Source organism: Myxine glutinosa, chromosome 14 (assembly GCF_964187855.1).
Source record: "Myxine glutinosa chromosome 14, kmMyxGlut1.1, whole genome shotgun sequence".
Taxonomy (NCBI): domain Eukaryota; kingdom Metazoa; phylum Chordata; class Myxini; order Myxiniformes; family Myxinidae; genus Myxine; species Myxine glutinosa.
In genome coordinates this window covers 74,381,605-74,404,436 of record NC_136274.1, presented here as the reverse complement: position 1 = coordinate 74,404,436, position 22,832 = coordinate 74,381,605, and the positions used below count along the sequence as shown (strand labels likewise).

The window sequence follows — 22,832 nt, the reverse complement described above, 5'->3', positions numbered from 1 at the left end:
CTTATCCTCGTTCATAGTTAAGTGATACCGCTGCGCGACCTCAAGGAAGCGCTTCAGATTAGCATCATGGTGCCCTTGGTCATATCCACAAACCGTAAGATTATCGAGGTAGACGAAAACATCGGTTAAGTGCTCCCGCGCAACGAGGTCATCCATGGCCCTCTGGAAACAAGAGACCCCGTTCGTTACCCTCAAAAGGCAATCGCGTAAATTGGTACAACCCCTGCCCCGACTCAAATGCGGTATAGATACGATCCGCCCTAGAGATAGGGATCTGGTGGTACGCACTACGGAGATCGAGAGTGCTATAGACCGAATACTGGGACACCTGTTGCACTAGCGCGTCCATCCCCGGAAGGGGGTAGGCATCCAGCTGTGTAAAGCGGTTAATCGTTTGGGAATAGTCGATTACCATGCGTCTGCGATGGGCCTCACTGCGCACCACCAAGACCTGGGCACGCCACGGCGACCTACTAGGTTCTATGATGCCGTCTTTCAAGAGCTGAGCCGTTTCGTCCGCAATGAATTGCATGTCTGTGCGAGAGTAGCGCCGTGATTTCACCGCGACAGGGGTGCAGTCGGAGGTTAGATTGGGGAACAGCGAAAGCGGCTGGACGTCCATTTGCGCTAGGGCGCACACCGCAAGCGCGTCGTCCGCCCCCACAACAAGCGTGTCAGGCCCACCAAACTCCATTACCAGACGTCCATGCAGCTTAAGAAAATCGTGTCCTAACAGAATATCAGCACATAATGCGGGTAAAACCATAAGGTGTACATCAGGGAAAACCCGTCCCTTTAGCACGAGTTTCAATCGGCATTCCCCCTTCGTGCTGAGTCGAAGCCCCTGGGAAGCCATGAAGATCCGTCTCGTAGACCTCCAGATCCGCCATCCATGCCTGAGCACAAGTCGCTGGTCGATAAAACTATCCGTAGACCATGTATCCACCAAGGCCCGAACACAATGGCCTTCGACCATGAGGGGAATAAGGGCTTGAGCCAGGCCAGACGAGGCTGCTGGGAGCGGGACTGAGCCCCCCGAATGGGTCGGACCAGCCTCGCGGGTGGATCCTACGCCAGCAGCAGTTTTGCGGTCGTGGCCGGAGTCTGTGTTGACCATGGGGAATCCATTAACGCCATCAGAGGGCTTTCCCAAGCATTCCGGTGTTTCGCGATTCAAAATCTGACAATTCTGATGGGAAAAGGCCTCCATAGTATTTGAAATCGCCTTTGTCGGGGCGTGGGCCGCCGGTAGCTCGTGGACGACACGAGGAGAACGGTCCGCTGGGGCTTGGCGAGGCTTCAAAGCCCCTTGCGTGGCCCGGAGTTTGGTCAAGGACACGTACTTCGTGCCCGATGGAGGATGAGACGGTGGTGGCTGTCCGGTGACGCCCGCCAAGGACGTCTGAGCGCCCAGGGGCCCGCAGAGAGGGGCCCTCCCCTTCGAAGTCGGGTAAGGCGCCGGGTGTCGGGCTCGGCTCGTGGGCTCCGCAATGAGCCCATTCAAGGTCGCCGCGCCCGCGCGACCGCGAGAGTCAATGAGCCGCGAGCCGCGTGCCGTTTTCCTGCACACTTTCGCGTAATGTCCCTTTTGCGAGCACAAATGGCATATAGCGTCTCGTGCCGGACACACGACCCGGGCATGGCGTGGCCCCCCACAGAAAAAGCATGCGGCCCCGCGTAAGGCCTTGGGTCTGGTCGTAACGGCAGCCGTCAGGGCTGGGTCTTCCTCCGGAGCATCCCGGAGTTCAGCGAGCGGATCCGCGTCCTCGGCGGTAGCACTCTCTGGCCGGGCGTGTAGTGTGGTGCCCGCCAAGAGGCGCGTGCGATCATAGGTGTTCGATTGCATCCGCGCTTCAGTGTATACTGTCCCTTGCTCGAGTGCCATGGCGAAGGTCAGGTCGGTCTTCTCTAAGAGCTTGAGCCTTAGTTCCTGGGAGGAGACCCCTGCAATGAAGGCATCTAAAAGACGATCATCCTGAGCCTGCGCGGGAGTCCGTGGCTCCCTGACGCTGTCCAGCAAGAGCTGCCGGAGCTCCTGGGCGTAGTGGTCCATCGCCTCGTTGGGTTGCTGACGTCGCGTTTGCAGCAAATATCGTGCATACACCGGGCTTTTTTCCTTTATGTACAGCCGTTTGAGCTCCGCGATGGAGAGGTCATACGTCGCGCATTGAGCGATAGAGTTGTACACCCGGTAGTCGATTTTTGAATGTAGTGTTGCTAGCTTCGCGGCAGCCGTCGGCGCGGTCTCAGGCTCATCAAAAAGATTCTCCAATGTTCTGAGCCAGTGCTTCAGTTGCAAGCCACCATCCGGGGCTTGCGGGTCGGCGCAGAATACGGACACCGTCAGCGTCTTGTTGCCAGCCATGTCGGTAGATCTTAAATGCAATTAAGTGTTGTGGAAAACCAATCAGGTCCACACAACTTTAGTCCAACAGGTTGGTTTAATTGCATTTAGATCATAACATCATCCTGTAAAGTAGAAAATACAATAAGTATACGATGTGACATCACATGGGACCATTCATAACATTCAATGCAAGCAAGCTGGATATTCTATGCAGGCGTACCGTTAGCGAGTCTACCAGATGTAACGTGTCACAGGAGAAGTCTCGGAGCACCGTCCGCAGCAGCGGGTCTTATAGTCACGCCCCTAGCGGTGTCAACGTGCAGCGAGCATCACCCCGGGTTCAGTACGAATACGATTTCACTACAATAATCATTAACATATTTTATTCCCCATGGAGAGTTCTTTACAATGAGCCATGTCTCAATTTTATCTATTCAGCACTTTCGGAGATATAGAGGTGCAATTTTTTCCGTTTTTCCAAGATGGCGCACATACCACGTGACCTATGACGTCATGATTATCACTAAAAATTATACAGGAGGAGGTGCACCTATGGTGAAAATTTGCTGTCAATCGGACCCACAGTTGCAGAGAAAATCATATTTATTCCATGCGGACAAACAGACAAACAAACAGACAAACAAACAGACAAACAAACAGACAAACAAACAAACAGACAAACAAACAGACAAACAAACGGAAAAACAAACAGACAAACAAACAGACAAACAAACAGACAAACAAACAAAGACAAACAAAGAAAGACAAACAAACGGACGCAAATGCAATACCCTCTCCTCTGGCGAGAATAACATATGTTAACTAGAACGGCACTCAGTGGAGAGAGCATACCTCTGCCTGGTTGGCCCTATCACAATGGTGAAGAATCACTTTTTAAAATTCTACTAGCCGGATCCGGATCTTCACCAAAATTGAATCGATTCTTCCTCGTCACACATACAACCTGTCCACCAAGTTTCGTCCAAATCCATCCATAACTTTTTGAGATATCTTGCTATGTATCGTTTTTGGCCCTATCTCCCAATGGTGAAGAATCACTTTAAAAATTATACGAGCCGGATCCGAATCTTCACCAAAATCTAATCATTTCGTCTTTGTCACATACGCTACATCTCTACCAAACTTCGTCCGAATCCATCCACAACTTTTTGAGATATATTGTTCACAAACAAATGGAAAAAACAGACAAACAGACAGACAGACAGGGGTGAAAACATAACCTCCATCCACCTTTGGTGGCGGAGGTAATGATGATGTCATAGGTGCCTTCATTATGACGTCATAAATCGACGAGTAGAATGCTTGATCCGATCAGTATGAAACTTCTTGAGCGTGATCTTGGGACAAATTCGTTGAGCAAAACAAATTTATGACGCTATCGGTCACGTGGTTCGGCAGCCATATGTTTACGGCGTAGCCTGTAGAGCAATACTGTCTGGAACAGCGTTAAGCTGTCCGTCTGCTCTATGTATGTATGTCCCTCACAAACGTCCACCAATCAGAACAGAGGACCTGGTGACATGACAGGTGGACAGCAGATCCTCCACTCAGCAGATCCAAGCCCAGCTACGCCATTTTTAGACTATCGCTTTTGTTTTTTAAACCATCACAGGACATGGACATCATTACATCCTTTGTGCTTTTATTTCTACTCTTCATAAATGATATCAAATTTGAAACAAATTGCTATCACTACAATAACATGTCCACTGGGCCCTTGCTGGACCTGTGCACCTTCTGCCATTTGCCATGGGGATTGATAATTAAGAAAACCCCGAGGTGTAATTGTGTGCCCTCTGGTGAGCCGAGGTGCCCTCCAGGTAACACAAAATCAAAGAAAAATCACACAAACCAACGCAGTTGTTGATAAAGTGTCAATAATACATACAGGTTATAATAACTTATGAGCAGAGATTATTTTGGAAATGATGTCTAAAGTAAGGCACCACCTGTATTGAGGATTTGATCTTGCGCCCTCTACCCGCTCTTGGCTCTGTCCCTCCCAGGTTTCCACATGGCGTACACAGTCTGTCCGGAACTCCAGAATCCAGACCCACCTCTCACTACCTGTATTGAGGATTTGGTCTTGCGCCCTCTACCCGCTCTTGGCTCTGTCCCTCCCAGGTTTCCACATGGCGTACACAGTCTGTCCGGAACTCCAGAATCCAGACCCACCTCTCACTACCTGTATTGAGGATTTGATCTTGCGCCCTCTACCCGCTCTTGGCTCTGTCCCTCCCAGGTTTCCACATGGCGTACACAGTCTGTCCGGAACTCCAGAATCCAGACCCACCTCTCACTACCTGTATTGAGGATTTGATATTTCGCCCTCTACCCGCTCTTGGCTCTGTCCCTCCCAGGTTTCCACATGGCGTACACAGTCTGTCCGGAACTCCAGAATCCAGACCCACCTCTCACTACCTGTATTGAGGATTTGGTCTTGCGCCCTCTACCCGCTCTTGGCTCTGTCCCTCCCAGGTTTCCACACGGCGTGCACAGTCTATCTGAAACTCCAGAATCCAGACTCACTGCTCACCTCCACTCATTTGTTCCGCTACTCCCTCGCTTACGGAATCAATTTGCCCAGTCTCTTCACTTCCACGCTTCCTTCGACGACGTCAAGACATCTGCTCATCCCGACATCAGGTCATCCCTCAACCATACTCATGATCTCTTCTACCCAAATTGACCCCATTCCCAAGCACTCCTTTTTTTCCAGATTATTGTAATTTTTCTCCCCCCTCCCCCTCACCTCTTTTCGTTTGTTAGTTACCGGTTTATTTGTTCCTTTTCTCTTTCATCCCTGCTTTCCCCCTTTCTATTCTTTCCGTGTTTCATTCAGCTTATTTTCCCCCATGTGTCCTTCTCGCCGTCCCCTTAGGATATATCTCTACAAAGGTTGGGAGGGAGTGATGTGCTCTCATAGGTTTACTTATGGTATTTCCATGCAATTATTGGTCAGTGCTGAATGTTGGTCTGTTTCGATGTTTACCTTTTCACATCTAGGTATCGACTGAAAAGAGCTGGAAGAGCTGAAGGTCAGGGGACATAGGAGCCATGAACGCTTGCAGTAGGAAGTGAATGTCAAGTAAGTGGAAAAAATATGGGAGAAAATATCTGAATGGCAGAAAGGGTGAGAAATCGATACAAGATTTATTATATGGTGATATTATACGTTTGTTCTCGGCATGAAAAATATCAGGGTCTGAGAGGGGTTTGAGCGACTGTTGCTCCATCTTGAGGATCCACGGTCCTATTTTTATTTTTGGTCCCATTTTGAAGTACAAACCTTGAAAAACAAAATCACTTGCATATTGGAGATAGTTCTGAATGCGGCTGAGTTTCAATCTACTTTTGATCTAATCTAATCAATCACTCTACTTTTATTCAATTCAGGTACCAGCTTCATTTTTACCATTAACTTAGCCTAACTTAATATCTACTTCCCTTTATCCATTTTATTTAATTTCTAGGTAAGGAATTTAGTCTAGGTGCTGGCACATAATGACCTATCTCTTATTTAATAGATCCTATGGGGTCTTAATAGTCAAAATGTAATAATTGACAGGGCAGCAAACTTTCTGTCTCCAGGTGAATAACGCCCCCAGCACGAACTGCACCAGGAGGGCAAACTTTGTCGGATTTGATCCATTAGGGCAAATACAGACCAGACAGCTCAGATACAAGCACACCGAGTTATCCGACTGTTCTTCAGCGTTTAATCCTTCCGTTGAGGTCTTTCATCCAAGCACTTAACTAGCTAAACGCTACCTAACCTATACACCTGACATCTAGGGTTAAATAAATGGGGTGTATGGATCAAGGACAAGTATTATGGGTCAAATGACCTCATCCTGCATCTGAGTTTCCTTGTATAAGTTAAATTATATAAGCACATCATTCATTGAATTTAAAACAAGGTTGTACATCAAGGCAATCCTGTTACAATGGTGTAAAAGTTTTATAATTCCTTAGCATCATCAGTGATGTGATTAGATGGGATTGCAAAATAGGCCAACCTTCTGGACCATATGCATGCACAAAAATAGGCCAATTGCATGCAAAAATCTGCCAATTACATGCAAAAAATATGCCAATTGCATGCAAAGATCTGCCAATTACATGCAAAAAATAGGCCAATTACATGCAAAAAATAGGCCAATTGCATGCAAAGATCTGCCAATTACATGCAAAAAATAAGCCAATTACGTGCAAAAAAATCTGCCAATTACATGCAAAAAAATAGGCCAATTGCATGCAAATATCTGCGAATTACATGCAATAAATCTGCCAATTACATGCAAAAATCGGCCAATTGAATGCAAAACATGGGCCAATTAAATGCAAAAAATCAGCCAATTACATGCAAATAATCGGAAAATTGCATACAAAGATCTGCCAAATACATGCAAAAAATCGGCCAATTGCATGCAAAGATCTGCCAATTACATGCAAAAAATAGGCCAATTACATGCAAAAATCGGCCAATTACATGCAAAAATAGGCAAATTCCATGCAAATAATCGGCCAATTACATGCAAAAAATTGGCCAATTGCGTGCAAAATCGGCCAATTACCTGCAAAAAATCGGCCAATTGCATGCAAATAATCGGCAAATTGCATACAAAGATCTGCCAAATACATGCAAAAAATTGGCCAATTGCATGCAAAAATCGGCCAATTACATGCAAAAAATCGTCCAATTGCATGCAAAGATCTGCCAATTACATGCAAAAAACATCGGCCAATTGCATGCACAAATCTGCCAATTACATGCAAAAAATAGGCCAATTGCATGCAAAAATCTGCCAATTACATGCAAAAAAATAGGCCAATTGCATGCAAAGATCTGCCAATTACATGCAAAAAAGAGGCCAATTACATGCAAAAAAATCTGCCAATTTCTCTGCAAAAAATAGGCCAATTGCATGCAATGGTCTGCCAATTACATGCAAAAAGTAGGCCAATTACATGCAAAAATCGGCCAATTACATGCAAAAATAGGCAAATTCCATGCAAAAATCGGCCAATTACATGCAAAAAATCGGCCAATTGCATGCAAAGATCTGCCAATTACATGCAAAAAATCGGCCAATTGCATGCAAAAAATTGGCCAATTGCATGCAAAAATCGGCCAATTACCTGCAAAAAATCGGCCAATTGCATGCAAATAATCGGCAAATTGCATGCAAAGATCTGCCAAATACATGCAAAAAATTGGCCAATTGCATGCAAAAATCGGCCAATTACATGCAAAAAATCGTCCAATTGCATGCAAAGATCTGCCAATTACATGCAAAAAAATCGGCCAATTGCATGCAAAAATCTGCCAATTACATGCAAAAAATAGGCCAATTGCATGCAAAAATCTGCCAATTACATGCAAAAAATAGGCCAATTACATGCAAAAAAATCTGCCAATTTCTCTGCAAAAAATAGGCCAATTGCATGCAATGGTCTGCCAACTACATGCAAAAAGTAGGCCAATTACATGCAAAAATCGGCCAATTACATGCAAAAATAGGCAAATTCCATGCAAAAATCGGCCAATTACATGAAAAAAATCGGCCAATTGCATGCAAAGATCTGCCAATTACATGCAAAAAATCGGCCAATTGCATGCAAAGATCTGCCAATTACATGCAAAAAATAGGCCAATTACATGCAAAAAAATCTGCCAATTTCTCTGCAAAAAATAGGCCAATTGCATGCAATGGTCTGCCAACTACATGCAAAAAGTAGGCCAATTACATGCAAAAATCGGCCAATTACATGCAAAAATAGGCAAATTCCATGCAAAAATCGGCCAATTACATGCAAAAAATCGGCCAATTGCATGCAAAGATCTGCCAATTACATGCAAAAAATCGGCCAATTGCATGCAAAGATCTGCCAATTACATGCAAAAAATTGGCCAATTGCATGCAAAAATCGGCCAATTTGCATGCAAATATCAGCCAACGGCATGCAAAACAGGCCAATTGCATGCAAAAACCAGTCAATTACATGCAAAAAAATAAGCCAGTTGCAAACATTATTAGCCAATTGGCTTGCAAAAATCGGCCAATATGCACGCAAACAAGTACAAAAAGTTTTAATTAAAACAAAAGCCGCGTCGATGTTACACAATGCCTAGATGCAGCTGTGCCTATAACGTCGATGTTATAGGCACAGGACATTCCTATTGATTCGATTATTTGATGTTATTTTTGTGCAAAGTGAAAATATATCTCGGAAATTTCCCGTGTGTGGCGGCGAAATTTTAATATATCTCGGCATTTTCCCGTCTGTTATTTCAGGCGGTGTATGACTGACCATGCCGCGATTTAAAAAATATATATCTCGGCAATTTCCCGTGTGTGGCGACACGTGAACGAAGCTATGCTCCTCTCTCCACATTATTGTGACGACGTATAAATTAAATATTTCATCGTGACGATTGTCATCAAATGGACGAATTTTTTATATATCTCGGCATTTTCCCGTCTGTTATTTCGGGTGGTGTATGACTGACCATGCCGCGATTTAAACAAAATATATATATCTCGGCATTTTCCCGTCTCTTATTTCGGGCGGTGTATGACTGACCATGCTGAGATTTTAAAAAAAAATATCACAATGGACTTGAAGTTACAGGCCTTTGAGAATTCATTTCGTTCTATAAAGGGCAACTTTCATCGGATTTTCTTCCCGTTTTTTTTCAACCGAGTCTAAAACTATGTTAGCGACTGTGAAAAATGAAATGATATATCGAATTTGATTTGAAATAAAACTGTGTGAGAGAGGAAGACACCACGGGCCTACAAAACAGGCCTCAAAGCTATGCGAGTTAATAAAATGGTGGATATTTGTTTATATGAAGGCTCTCCCAGAATGGGTGGAGCTATGGTTCCCAGAATGGGTGGAGCTTTGAGGTTTTGTCTTCTCTGCAAGAGCAAGAAGAAGAAGAACAACAACAACAACAACAACAACAACAGCAGAGGGCACTCTATGAGCAGCATCTGCGACGCGGCTAAAAACGGCCAACTGCATGCAAAACCCGGCCAATTACATGCAAAAACATCAGGCAATTACATACAAAAAATCAGCCAATTGCATACTTTATCAGCCAATTTGCATTCAAAAGTCGACCAATGTGCACACCAAAATCGGCCAACTGCATGCAAAAACAGGCCGATTTCATGCAAAAAGACAATTTGCATGCAAACAAACTGGCCAACTGCATGCAAAAACCAACAAATTGCATGCAAAACCCCGGCCAACTTCATGAAAAAACAGCCAATTACATGCAAAAAATCAGTCAACTGCATGAAAAAATCGGCCAATTTGCATGCAAAAGTGTACCAATTGCATGCAAAGAAACGGCCCATTGCATGCAAAAACAGGTCCATGCATGCAAAAAATAGGCCAAGTGTGTGCAAAGTAAAACTCATTGAGTAGAACTTTAAAAAGTGTTTGCAAAGAGGTTCCACTGAGATAAAAGTGTCAAATTGTAAGATTGCATTCAGGCATATAGTTAATTCAAGCATGGAGGTCTTCAGGAGGCATTCTGAAAGATGAAAAAGAGACAGCTGCCCTTGCAATCTAACAGTAGGGAATGATTTACAACGAGAGTTCAATGTGCATTTAACAGTTGCTGACTTGAGTTGCACGCTCATTCGTGCACAGATGCTGGAGTTATTCTGGGGAGGAAGACATGTCCGAAGACATTATGTGAAAGGTTAGAAAAATGGTTTATTTCTCACGAAGCGGTTTCATGGGGAGGATGCTTCATTTTGGGAAGTATTTACTCTCTCGAGACAAAATGAGGCTTCAGTCTTTATTCAAAAGTCTCGTTTTGCTGACACAGGCAGGAGAGACAAAGCAAGCGGTAGAATAGGAAGAGGTCAAGGGTTAATCAGGGAGCGGATCTACTGAGTGTGTTTAATGTTGTCATCGTGACTGTTAATGTTTCTCTACTTCTCAATCCACCAACAGGCAAAGGGGTTTCATTTGATACGCTCGAATATATCATCTTTATAGGTTGTTTCCCTTTACCTCTGCGTTTAGACTCTAATGGAGGTCGTTTGGGGTTTTCCGGGGGTCATGAAGGGGTCATAAATAACATATCAATTTGTTGAGCCCCTTATGGGGAACCTAACAAAGGTACATACCATACCAGATCAGTATTTTGTTCGCGTATGCGCGTACGTCACGACCCCCAGGTCAAGAACCGCTGGTTTAGAGTATTACTCCACATGCTTCCAGCTGCGAGGTTGAGGCTATCCACTTAATGAGCCTCGGATTGCTGGATGGGGGAAGAAATCCTCAACAACCTCCCATAGTTCCAAAATGAGCCTCATTACCTTAAAAAATTGTTTTTTCTATTTTATTTTTATTTTTTTTGGGATACAGGATCGAGGCTCGTGAAAGAGCTAACATTTATCACACACAAAAAATCAAACAGACACATAAAACATATAATAAGGGGGATTATATACAAAGTCTAGGCTCATTGAAGACTGAGAACACAAAACGTGCAGAACATATACATAGAAAGAGGGTCCTCGGAGACAATCTTTTGGGTCCTCTGGAACAATTTTCCTTGTAATGAAAATGTACATTGTTCAGTTTCCAACGCGATTTTTTTTTTTTTATGTTTATAAACTCAGAGGTGATGTTGAGTGTGCAAAAGTGGATGTGCTATGGTTATAGTGTACATTTCAAAGTGTATAGGAGAAACATCTTTAAAGTTTACGTGTACATAATAACTTGTAAAAGAAGAAGTAAAAAATATATATTTTGGGAATTTCCCGGCCTCTCTACTAATTATTACGTACGCAGGCATTTCACTTCCAAGCCGATTTTCGTTTTACTTCACATGAGTGATATGTGAATTACATTTTGAAAAGTCAGTCAAAAACCAATCTTTTAATTTATTTATTAAAGCCGTCACTATTTTATTTCCTCTGCATTATGAGAACGCACCTTCTTTGGGTGGTGTATATTAGACCGCTGCCACGATTGCTCCGAACAAAAAATTCATTGCCTCGTTTCCCCTGCACGAGTTGCAATCAAAATGTACCTTTGTTTCCTCAAAACAGTACCTTTATTTAATGATAGAAGACGCATTATTCAGTCTTCAAATATACAACAGAGGCTTCTAAAGCCAGAGCGAAAAAATGGCGGCAATTTCTGGCCCACTTGAGGGAAAGGCCTGGCTAAAATACCGGCCTGCCGGAATAAGGGGGGTGGGGGGGGTCTTTTGGGTCCTCTGCGTCTTTTGGATCTTTGGGGTCTTTTGGGGTCCTCAGAAACGTTTGGGTCTTTTGGGTCCCCAGGAATTTTTGAGTCTTTTGGGTCCTCTGGAACTTTTGAGTCTACTAGGTCTTTTGGGTCTTCTGAGTCTTTTGGGTCCTCCGGGACTTTTGGGTCATCTGGGTATTTTGGGTACTCAGGAACTTTTGGGTCCTTGGGGACTTTTTGGGTCTTTTTGGTCCTCGGGATCTTTTGGGTCTTATGGGTCTTCAGGAACTTCTGGGTCCTCTTGGTCTTTTGGGGTCTTAGGGATCTTAGGGATCTTAAAGGGTCTTCAAAGGTCAAAGGGGTTTCAGCAGTCTAAAGAGTTAAAGTTAAAAGGTACATATCAAGAATACGTAATACGTAATTAATTGACACAAAAAGTATACGTCACACACACACACACACACACACACACACACACACACACACACACACACACACACACACACACACACACACACACACACACACACACACATACACACACACACACACACACACACACACGCACGCACACGCAACTCATCCACTTATAGTAAATACACACGTGGTGAGAGACGTCAAGTTAATTTTTAAATATTTCATTAAGAGTGCATTTCCCAATCAAGCATTACATTACGTAATCAAGTGTTACATTATGTTATGTTATGTAATCAAGTGTTACATTTTTACGTTATGTAATCGAGTGTTACATTATGTTACGTAATCAAGTATTACATTACGTAATCAAGCATTACATTATGTTACGTTACGTAATCAAGTGTTACATTATATTACATAATCTAGCGTTACATAATGTAATCAAGTGTTACATTATTCTACAAAATCAAGCGTTATGTTACGTAATCAAGTGTTACATTCTGTTACATAATCAAGCGTTACGCTACGTAATCAAGTGTTACATTATGTTATATTATGTAATCAAGTGTTACATTATGTTACATTATGCAATCAAGTGTTACATTGTTACGTAATCAAGCATTACTTTACGCTATGTTATGTAATCAAGTGTTACATTATGTTATGTGATCAAGCGTTACGTTACGTTATGTAATCAAGTGTTGCATTATGTTATGTAATCAAGCGTTACGTTACGTTATGTAATCAAAAGTTACGTTATGTAATCAAGCGTTACGTTATGTAATCAAGAGTTACATTAAGCTACATTATGTAATCAAGCATTCCGTTATGTAATCAAAAGTTACGTTATGTAATCAAGCGTTACGTTATGTAATCAAGAGTTACATTAAGCTACATTATGTAATCAAGCATTCCGTTATGTAATCAAAAGTTACGTTATGTAATCAAGCGTTACGTTATGTAATCAAGAGTTACATTAAGCTACATTATGTAATCAAGCATTCCGTTATGTAATCAAAAGTTACGTTATGTAATCAAGCGTTACGTTATGTAATCAAGAGTTACATTATGACGGCCTTTGACGGCCATTATGACATGATGCTATCTCCAAGGGCCTTTTACTTAATCACCGCAGGCAGGTTGGTGGTCTTTCCGTCTTCTACCGACTCCTCTCCGGCCTTGCTCCCCCAGCTCTCTCTGGGCTCTGTCCCCCAAATATTCCTGCAGGTCGCACAAGATCTGCCTGCAACCCTCTTATGGTTAAACTACCAAAATCAAGACTCTCTGCTCACCTTCACTCCTTCATTCCTCTTTTCTCCCGCCTCTGGAACAAACTCCCTCACTCTCTTCAATCCCACTCCTCCCTCCAGGTCTTTAAAACGGCTGTTCACCACCATCTCTTATCTTCCCCCATCCAAAACCTTGATCTTTTCTACCCCCGCTAATTTCACCCCAAATCCACTTTTTTGAGGTGACTTTTGACTTCTTTCCTGGAAGTCCTTGGTGTCCTTGCGTTTTATACCTATCCTGCCTCCCCCCAGGCCCTCTCCCTCCAAAAACATCTCCCGATGTCCCTGCTCTCAAATGTTGTGTTTGTGTGCTTCCTCCCCTTCTCTCCCCATCTTGTCGACCGCTCCCCTTTTTATATACTTTGTTTGCTTGTTTGTTTGATTTGTTTGTTTGATAAATGTTTGTTCTTTCACGAGCCTCGACTCTGTATACAACAAAAAAAAAAAAAGAGTTGCGTTAAGCTACATTATGTAATCAAGCATTCCCTTATGTAATCAACCGTTACGTTATGCAATCAAGTGTTGCATTATGTTATGTAATCAAGCGTTACGTTACGTTATGTAATCCAAAGTTACGTTATGTAATCAAGCGTTACGTTATGTAATCAAGAGTTACATTATGTAATCAAGAGTTGCGTTACGCTACATTATGTAATCAAGCATTCCGTTATGTAATCAACCGTTACGTTATGCAATCAAGTGTTGCATTATGTTATGTAATCAAGCGTTACGTTACGTTATGTAATCAAAAGTTACGTTATGCAATCAGGCGTTACATTATGTAATCAAGAGTTACATTATGCAAATTGATAGAAAAAATATCATTATGTAATTTTTGAACTGCCCCATTTTGGGGTGAAATTCGTGACCGTGTGGCCTCTACATCCAAGTAAATCCAAGTAAGTGACGAATCAGCTCGTTCTGATATAATATAACCGTGGGGAGGGTGACATTGATAGGAGGTGTCGAGTTAATCTTTCAATCGCGCATTAAATGTGTGTTTCCCAATCACGCTATTCATCTTTTAAGAGTGTTTTAAATGTGCGTTGCCAATCGGCCCCTTACTGGATTTTGTCGCAGGTTGTGACCACAGTGCGGTCATTCTTGGTTTGACAATGGAACGGCTGGGAAGTTTGCTCTCTAGTTCATCACTTTGGCCAGTTAGTCACCGGGAATCTGCTGAACTGTCGGGAATCTGTTTCTCTGGGAAGAAAGCAAGAAACTGCAGAAACTTCCAAGAACACTGCAGAAACTTCCACCAGACCGCCAGACCCCCCCCCCCCCCCCCGCACCCCACGTTTGGCACGATATCTTGGTGCACATCCCCCCCCCCCCCCCCCCCACCTCCACCCCCATCTTAAAATTCCTGGATCTGCCCCTGAGCGGGGTGATAAAACTTATACGAGCTAAGATGAAAGCGATCTTCCCAAGCCAGTACTACAGAACTCTACCCAAAAGGACAATTAGTGTGCAAATCCCGTGAGGCCTTGCAAGGTTTACATCAATGCCAACACTAGATGATCTTTTCAAATTTAAATGGTGCCATGATTACATGATACTGTGTGGCACCACATAACATGAAGACTACTTTGAGCAAATGATGCATTTGCATAATAACACATCAGGAGTGACGTCAGATTGGAGTGACCGACCAATCCATGAAAAGAGAATCAGATGGGGGAAAGCTTCAAACGAACTGCATTCACAAATACGAAGAGATGTCTCCTCAGACATTTATAGCAACAAGTTTTTCTTTTTTCTTTTTTGTATACAAGATCGAGGCTCGTGTAAAGAGCTAACATTAATCATAAAAAGACAAACTGACACATAAAACATAAGATAAAGGGAGCGGGAGAAAAGATGGGGAGAGAGGGGAGCACACAAATACAACATTTGAGAGCAGGGACATCGGGAGATCTGTGGGAGGGAGAGGGCTTGGGGGGAGGAGGCATGGGAAGGGAGGAGAGATTAGTAGACGAGGTGGCAAGTAGGTAGCAAGGTAGGTAGGGGGTGGAGGAGCGGTCTTCCCAAATGGGGGAAGTGTGCGCGTCAACATTTAAGCTTCAGTCTTGGATTAGGATTCTTCGTGAAGGGCATGGGATCCTGGCCTCGTTTGGCATTCCCACCTGAGTGCGTAGCTGTGATTCTGGCATCTTTAGGTTGGAATCCAAAATGGTGTCGTTTTGCCCGTTGGCTCCTAATTTGTGGCGAACTGAACACGGTAGTGTATTTATATATGCACATGCTTTAAAAAACACTCGTCTTCATGTGCCTACTTTGTACTGTCACCTACGAGTTATGTATAACATGAAGGGTACTTGGCACAAACACATGATTTACGTTACCCAAGACGTTACCAATGACGTCAGACGAGATTGACCAATCGATAGAAAGATAAATCAGACAGGAGTAATCTCAACCGGAGTGAATCCAGCTATCCTGAGAGACAGAGGGAGATCTCAGCATAGATTACCGTAGACAACAACGCCGACAAAGAAGTACACAGGCGTGCATTATCGAGACAGGTAAGCGTCGCCAGCGAAAGAATATTCACTGAGCAGGATAATGGACCAATCCTGATAAAGGCCATTGTGCCAAATAATTACTCAGTGATTGTGTCATTGTGAATCTTAGACAGTAGTGGAGAAAGAAAGACCTGTGTTAATAAATCCACATACCTACCTAAGGGACAGCTGTCCCTTAGTTCACCACAAACTTTCACTGAAAACACACAATGAAAGACTCTTCCAGAAGTTGCACCTACCTGAGCTGACCCTAAGCTCACCACAAACTTTCACTGAAAACACACAATGAAAGGCTCTTCCAGACGTTGCACCTACCTGAGCTGATCCTTCGCTCACCACAAACTTTCACTGAAAACACACAATGAAAGGCTCTTCCAGAAGTTGCACCTACCTGAGCTGATCCTTCGCTCACCACAAACTTTCACTGAAAACACACAATGAAAGGCTCTTCCAGAAGTTGCACCTACCTGAGCTGACCCTAAGCTCACCACAAACTTTCACTGAAAACACACAATGAAAGGCTCTTCCAGAAGTTGCACCTACCTGAGCTGATCCTTCGCTCACCACAAACTTTCACTGAAAACACACAATGAAAGGCTCTTCCAGACGTTGCACCTACCTGAGCTGATCCTTCGCTCACCACAAACTTTCACTGAAAACACACAATGAAAGGCTCTTCCAGAAGTTGCACCTACCTGAGCTGATCCTTAGCCCACCACAAACTTTCACTGAAAACACACAATGAGAGGCTCTTCCACAAGTTGCACCTACCTGAGCGGACCCTGAGCTCACCACAAACTTTCACTGAAAACACACAATGAAAGGCTCTTCCAGAAGTTGCACCTACCTGAGCTGACCCTGAGCTCACCACAAACTTTCACTGAAAACACACAATGATAGGCGCTTCCAGAAGTTGCACCTACCTGAGCTGATCCTCAGCTCACCACAAACTTTCACTGAAAACACACAATGAAAGGCTCTTCCAGACGTTGCACCTACCTGAGCTGATCCTTAGCCCACCACAAACTTTCACTGAAAACACACAATGAAAGGCACTTCCAGAAGTTGCACCTACCTGAGCTGATCCTTAGCTCACCACAAACTTTCACTGAAAACACACAATGAAAGGCTCTTCCAGAAGTTGCACCTACCTGAGCTGATCCTTAGCTCACCACAAACACACAATGAAAGGCTCTTCCAGAAGTTGCAACTACCTGAGCTGATCCTTAGCTCACCACAAACACACAATGAAAGGCTCTTCCAGAAGTTGCACCTACCTGAGCTGATCCTTAGCTCACCACAAACTTTCACTGAAAACACACAATGAAAGGCTCTTCCAGAAGTTGCACCTACCTGAGCTGATCCTTAGCTCACCACAAACTTTCACTGAAAACACACAATGAAAGGCTCTTCCAGAAGTTGCACCTACCTGAGCTGATCCTTAGCTCACCACAAACACACAATGAAAGGCTCTTCCAGAAGTTGCAACTACCTGAGCTGATCCTTAGCTCACCACAAACACACAATGAAAGGCTCTTCCAGAAGTTGCACCTACCTGAGCTGATCCTCAGCTCACCACAAACTTTCACTGAAAACACATAATGAGAGGCTCTTCCAGAAGTTGCGGCAGTAAAGTTATTTTTAAATATTCCTTTTCTTTTTCTCCCCTGGCAACAAGGGCATTGTTATCACATGATTCGGGCAACAAGACCATGTAGCAGCGGCCGCGGCTGATAACAACCGTCTGCGTGTTCCATACACACATGCCGTATTACAGGTATTAGAGGCTAGCTGAGATGCACACTTACCGTGGTTCACCTAAATCAATGTTAAGTGTTGCGGTTTCAGCGCAACGCTTTCCAATTGGACCTGGATTAGTAAACATATTCTCCAGATCAATCGCAGCCTCTCCGCATCATCGATAAGAGGAATCATGTGGTCTCTCTGATGCAGATTTTGGCCGCAGCCGGGGAGGATGAACGTGTGGCGGCGCCAAGAGCGGGGCGAAGAATCAATTTACACGCGAAGAATGTCACCAGTGTGTTTTCTGAAAGACAGGAAGAGATCTGCACGGGCAGGTACCAAGAGGCACTACCTGAAAAGGGGGGGCATCGTGCCATGGTAGCTCAAGTTTGTAAACGTTTATATAAACTCCAGAGACAGACAGACCTGTTGTATATGGACAGACAGAGTCTCTTACGTCAAACAATGGCAGTTGTAGAATGCTATTACATCCGTATCCTATCGTAATGAAAATGAAGGGGTCTAGTCTATCTCAGGGTCCACACTGACACAACCTAATGTAGTTTCTTTGCTGCAGGAACTTTTTTTTTTAAATAAGAAGGGGCCAAAAACATAGAACGACTTTGCACTCTGTCGAGCTACCATCCAGGCCCGCACGTCGAGAGGCAGCACATTGATTTTAGCGAACATTGAACCCTGAAGAGATAGAGATGTTCCTTCCTTTAGAGAGCGTTTGCACTTCAAATGAATAAAAGAAATAAAAATAAAAAAAGGCCTTTATAATAGAATCACTTAAAGAAATGCTTTTCAGTTCCTGTCCTCCACCGTCCCCAATGGAAACAATGGAAGACCGCTTTTGGACGTCGATGCGAAGCGGGCACGTCCGAGGTCTCTAAGAATGGGCCATCGATTCCGTCAGGTCCTCCGGCTTGTGTTTCCTCCGTGCGACGGAAGAGGGCAGGGCGAGGAAGCAGGCGTCTCAGGGTCTCATCGATCTCTCGTGGGTTTCCGATTCACCGGCAGTACCCGATCGACGGCCAAAGGGTGATACGGTAGTCCCACGGGAGGAGGACGCAGGTGAGATGGCATGTCGTGAGGCGACACTACGGTGCGCCAAGGATGTCCCCGGTACGGTGTGCTTTGATCAAAGCTGGCACAGTTGGCGCCATGATAGCTCAATACAACTTCCTGCTCTTTGCTTCAGCGTGCAATATGCCATGCGGTCGAGAGGGAGAGAGAGAGAGAGGAGAGAGTTGAGGAACACTCCAACTTTATTGGGGTCACTCAGACACTGGCCTGTGGAACAAAAGACGCTTTTAGCACACAAACCCTGTCTGTTGTGGCTGCGCGCCATCTGATAGCATGAGCAGTGTTAGAGCAATGAAGGAACCGTCGCCTCTGTGGCTGCTCGGTCACTCAGCACGGGACAGGAGCCATTTCTCTTCTGAAGGACTTTGTTTTCTGCCCTCTTCGTGATCTGGACTCACAAGCGGCATGGCATGCTGAAAGCAAAAGCTCACTTCTTTTTACGGATACATGAAAGATGCGTCTCAGGCCTGGTCCGTTCTGTGGACCAAACACCTGGTGACCATTTGGACCACCTGAATTCCAAATATGATACGTGTCTATATGCACGGACACAAGCATGTACAATCTCTGTCTCTCTCCCTTTCTGTCCTCCCAACCTCTCTTTGCTTCTTCCCTCTGTCTCCCCCCAGGATTGTCAAAACATCACCCACTTGAACTGCTGGCTCTGGTTTTCCAACTCACCAATCACGCAAACAGACTCTCACGGGAGCGCAATGAGGTCTGGATGTGAAACTTGGACGTGAATTCATTTTCCTGCTGAGACACACACTCACAAATTCATTCAATCATTCATTCATTTCTTACTGAGAGCATCCTTCTTCTGCTCAGCCCAGAATTCCAGACATTTTGAATCTGATAATTGCGCAAAACCGTGGACAGTAACCAATACAAGTCATGGCAAATAAAAGGAGGAACTTGTCTAGAAGATGCTACAAGATTATTACCGAACGAGTGGCCCCTGTGTTCATAAAAATAGCCGGATATCTGAATCGAGGTGTCCTCTAAGAGGCCACACGTGACACGCAATGGCGTGCACAGGTAACCAGACTTTTTGACGTTTTTGGAACACCTCGAAGGAAGAGACACCGCGAATCACTGCCGTGTGATGTATTGCTGCTTGTGGTTTTGCAGACAGATCTGCCACATCACCTTGTTAATGGAATTGCAAGCAGATGCGGTTACTGCCAAGACACGTGCACGCCATGTACGCCAACCTGTAAACACATTTGTATAGGTCGAGGAAGCCTGTTTACAAGGAGATGTTGCTAAAGTTGCCGACACACACGCAAGTACAAGTGGGGAGAGGGGAGGGAGTCGAGAAGTTTCCCTTTATGAAAGGTTTCAGATTGAAAAGGCCTGACTTGTTGGAATGACGTAAGAAGTCACCTAGCTCAGGGAAACCATAACTCAACTAGAAGGGCGCTCGGTAGAGAGCATACCTCCGCCAGACTGAACAGTTTACGTTTTGTATTTTCTGATAGGTCGGATCTGGACCTGGACCTGAACCAAAATGGAATCTCCTTGTTCTTTTCACCTAACCAAATTACCTACTAAGTTTTGTCCAAATCCGTCAATAATTTTTTGAGATACCGTCCCACGCAGGTAACTATACATCGAACGACTAACACCGGACCTCATAGTTTTGATGATGTTTTCATCATCATCATAGTTTTGATCATAGGGTGATGATGGAGGGGGTGAATTTTTTGGACCCCAACCCTCTCCCGTAAGGATCTCGTATTAGCAACAGCATACATGGACGCGATGCATGGTACACGTGACTCAAAGGATGAGCTACTGGATCGCCATCGACGGAACGGATTTTTCCATGGACGCACGCACGCACGTACACGCACTCGTGCACTGGAGCGTGCGCGCTTTGAAGTGCTGGGAAAAACGGGGAGGTAGGGGGGTGCTGTTGTAGTGGTGGTGCGAAGCTGATGAGCTGGAATGTTCGGGGTACGAGGAGTGAGGAGCGAGCGAGGGAATGCTCTGTAAGGAACAGCTCGTACATTCACGGCTTCAATACTCACATTGAAGAAGGACACACAAAGCCATTGCGGTGCCGACTCGGGAACGACCACGGCGTGCGGACACAATGCATTAAAGACTCCTTTCTTCTGCTTTTCCCTTGAACGTGAACTTTCTCTCTTTCTCTCTCAAGATCATTTTTATTGTCCGTCGTCTCATAAAGTCTGTCTCTGTTCTTGGTGCCAAACTCCTGCCCGAGGACGCCTTATCTAGGCCGCGTGTTCGCTCTCCGGCCGGAGCGACCTCCCTCTCATGTGCGGCCAACGCGCCGGGAAACTTGGACATCGGCTGCGAGGTGAGTCCGCGGGCAACCCGGGCAACCACCCCCACACCCCCCAAAAAACACCCTCCCTTACCCCCACCCCTCCCTCGCTCCGGTGAGTCGCGTCGAAGGCCGGACTCGGTTCACGTGTCGGCGCTTCCAAAACTCCAGCTCTGTAATTAATAAGCAATTCAAAGGGAATGGCGCGCCCGGCCGCGTAATGTTTAACGGATGATAAATGCGGGAGCCTTGATGTGTGTGACACCGCTGGACCATGGGAGCGGGACTTGCGGGAGCCTCCTGGGTTACCGCTTTGCTCGGTGCTCGGGATAAAACGTGGCGCGGTTAACGAGCGCATTCTTCACGGACATCGCAACCATCCGACCATCGCAGCCTCGAAATCCGAATCAATCAAAATTTGCGCCTTTTTCAAGGTTCCTTTAGGAAGACAACGTGGAGATTCCTAAAGATTCCCAAAATGTGATTCCTTTAAAAGTGCAAAAAATAACATTCTTTAAAAGAATCCTAAAATTAAATCTTGAAACGATTCCCACATACTATATTATATACTACTATACAGAACAATAATATAATTTACTATACCATACTATATTATATTATACTATAACATACTACATTATATTATACAATACAACTGTATACTATATGAAACATAACGATATTATACTATACAGAACAATAATATAATATACTGTACCATACTATATTATATTATACTATAACATACGACATTACATTATACAATACAACTGTATACTATATGAAACATAACGATATTATACTATACAGAACAATAATATAATATACTGTACCATACTATATTATATTATACTATAACATACTACATTATATTATACAATACAACTGTATACTATATGAAACATAACGATATTATACTATACAGAACAATAATATAATATACTGTACCATACTATATTATATTATACTATAACATACTACATTACATTATACAATACAACTGTATACTATATGAAACATAACGATATTATACTATACAGAACAATAATATAATATACTGTACCATACTATATTATATTTTACTGAATGATATTATCCTATACTATTCAGTACTATAATATACAGAATTATATTACTATAGTATACAGAATTATATTACTATAGTATACAAGGAAACCACCCAGCATAATCCTTATCAAAAACTGTAGAGCATGGTGCACACACACATATACATACATACATACAAATATATACATACATACATATATATTTATACACATATATGATGTGTGTGTGTGTGTGTGTGTGTGTGTATATATATATATATATATATATATATATATATATATATATATATATATATATATATATATATCTATCTATAATTCCAGTAATCTCTGTGTGTATGTTTGTATGTTTGTATACAAACAAACATGTTTTTTTTATGTATGTTTGTATGTTTGTATGTCTGTGACCGCTGTTTCTCGACAACCACGGGTCCGATATACTTTAAACTTGCCAGGTATATTGCTGGGGACCCGAGGATGTGCCTTTTCAAGGTTTCATATTAATCGGACAAGTAGTTACCAAGCTATGTCCAAAAAACGATTCAACCAATCAGAGAGCAGCGAGCTATCACGTGTGCCGAACGTGGCGAACAGACTCTGCCTCGGACGGCACATTTGAGAGCGTATTCATTTATTTCACGTTGGAAAACTATGTTGCCGTTAAACTATGTTTTAAAACTAATAAAAACTAATTTGCGATTCATCGTATTCATCGCTTCACATTTGCGACAGTGAAGACTTCACTTCCGGCAGCCAATCACAGAACGCGTTGTTGCGAGCCGAGCGCGTGCGCCATTACGGTTCGTAATTCGATTT

At 43.8% G+C, this 22,832-nt stretch overlaps 1 long non-coding RNA gene across 1 annotated transcript in view; it reads right to left on the bottom strand.

Annotated features, from left to right (window-relative positions):
• Window positions 1–20,807, bottom strand: part of LOC144888744 (uncharacterized) — a 75,411-nt gene extending 54,604 nt beyond the window's left edge. Inside the window, exon 1 of the long non-coding RNA XR_013621298.1 lies at window positions 20,690–20,807. This is a non-coding gene — a long non-coding RNA (uncharacterized LOC144888744). The remainder of the gene's footprint in view (window positions 1–20,689) is intronic.
• Between the last annotated feature and the right edge of the window lie 2,025 nt (window positions 20,808–22,832).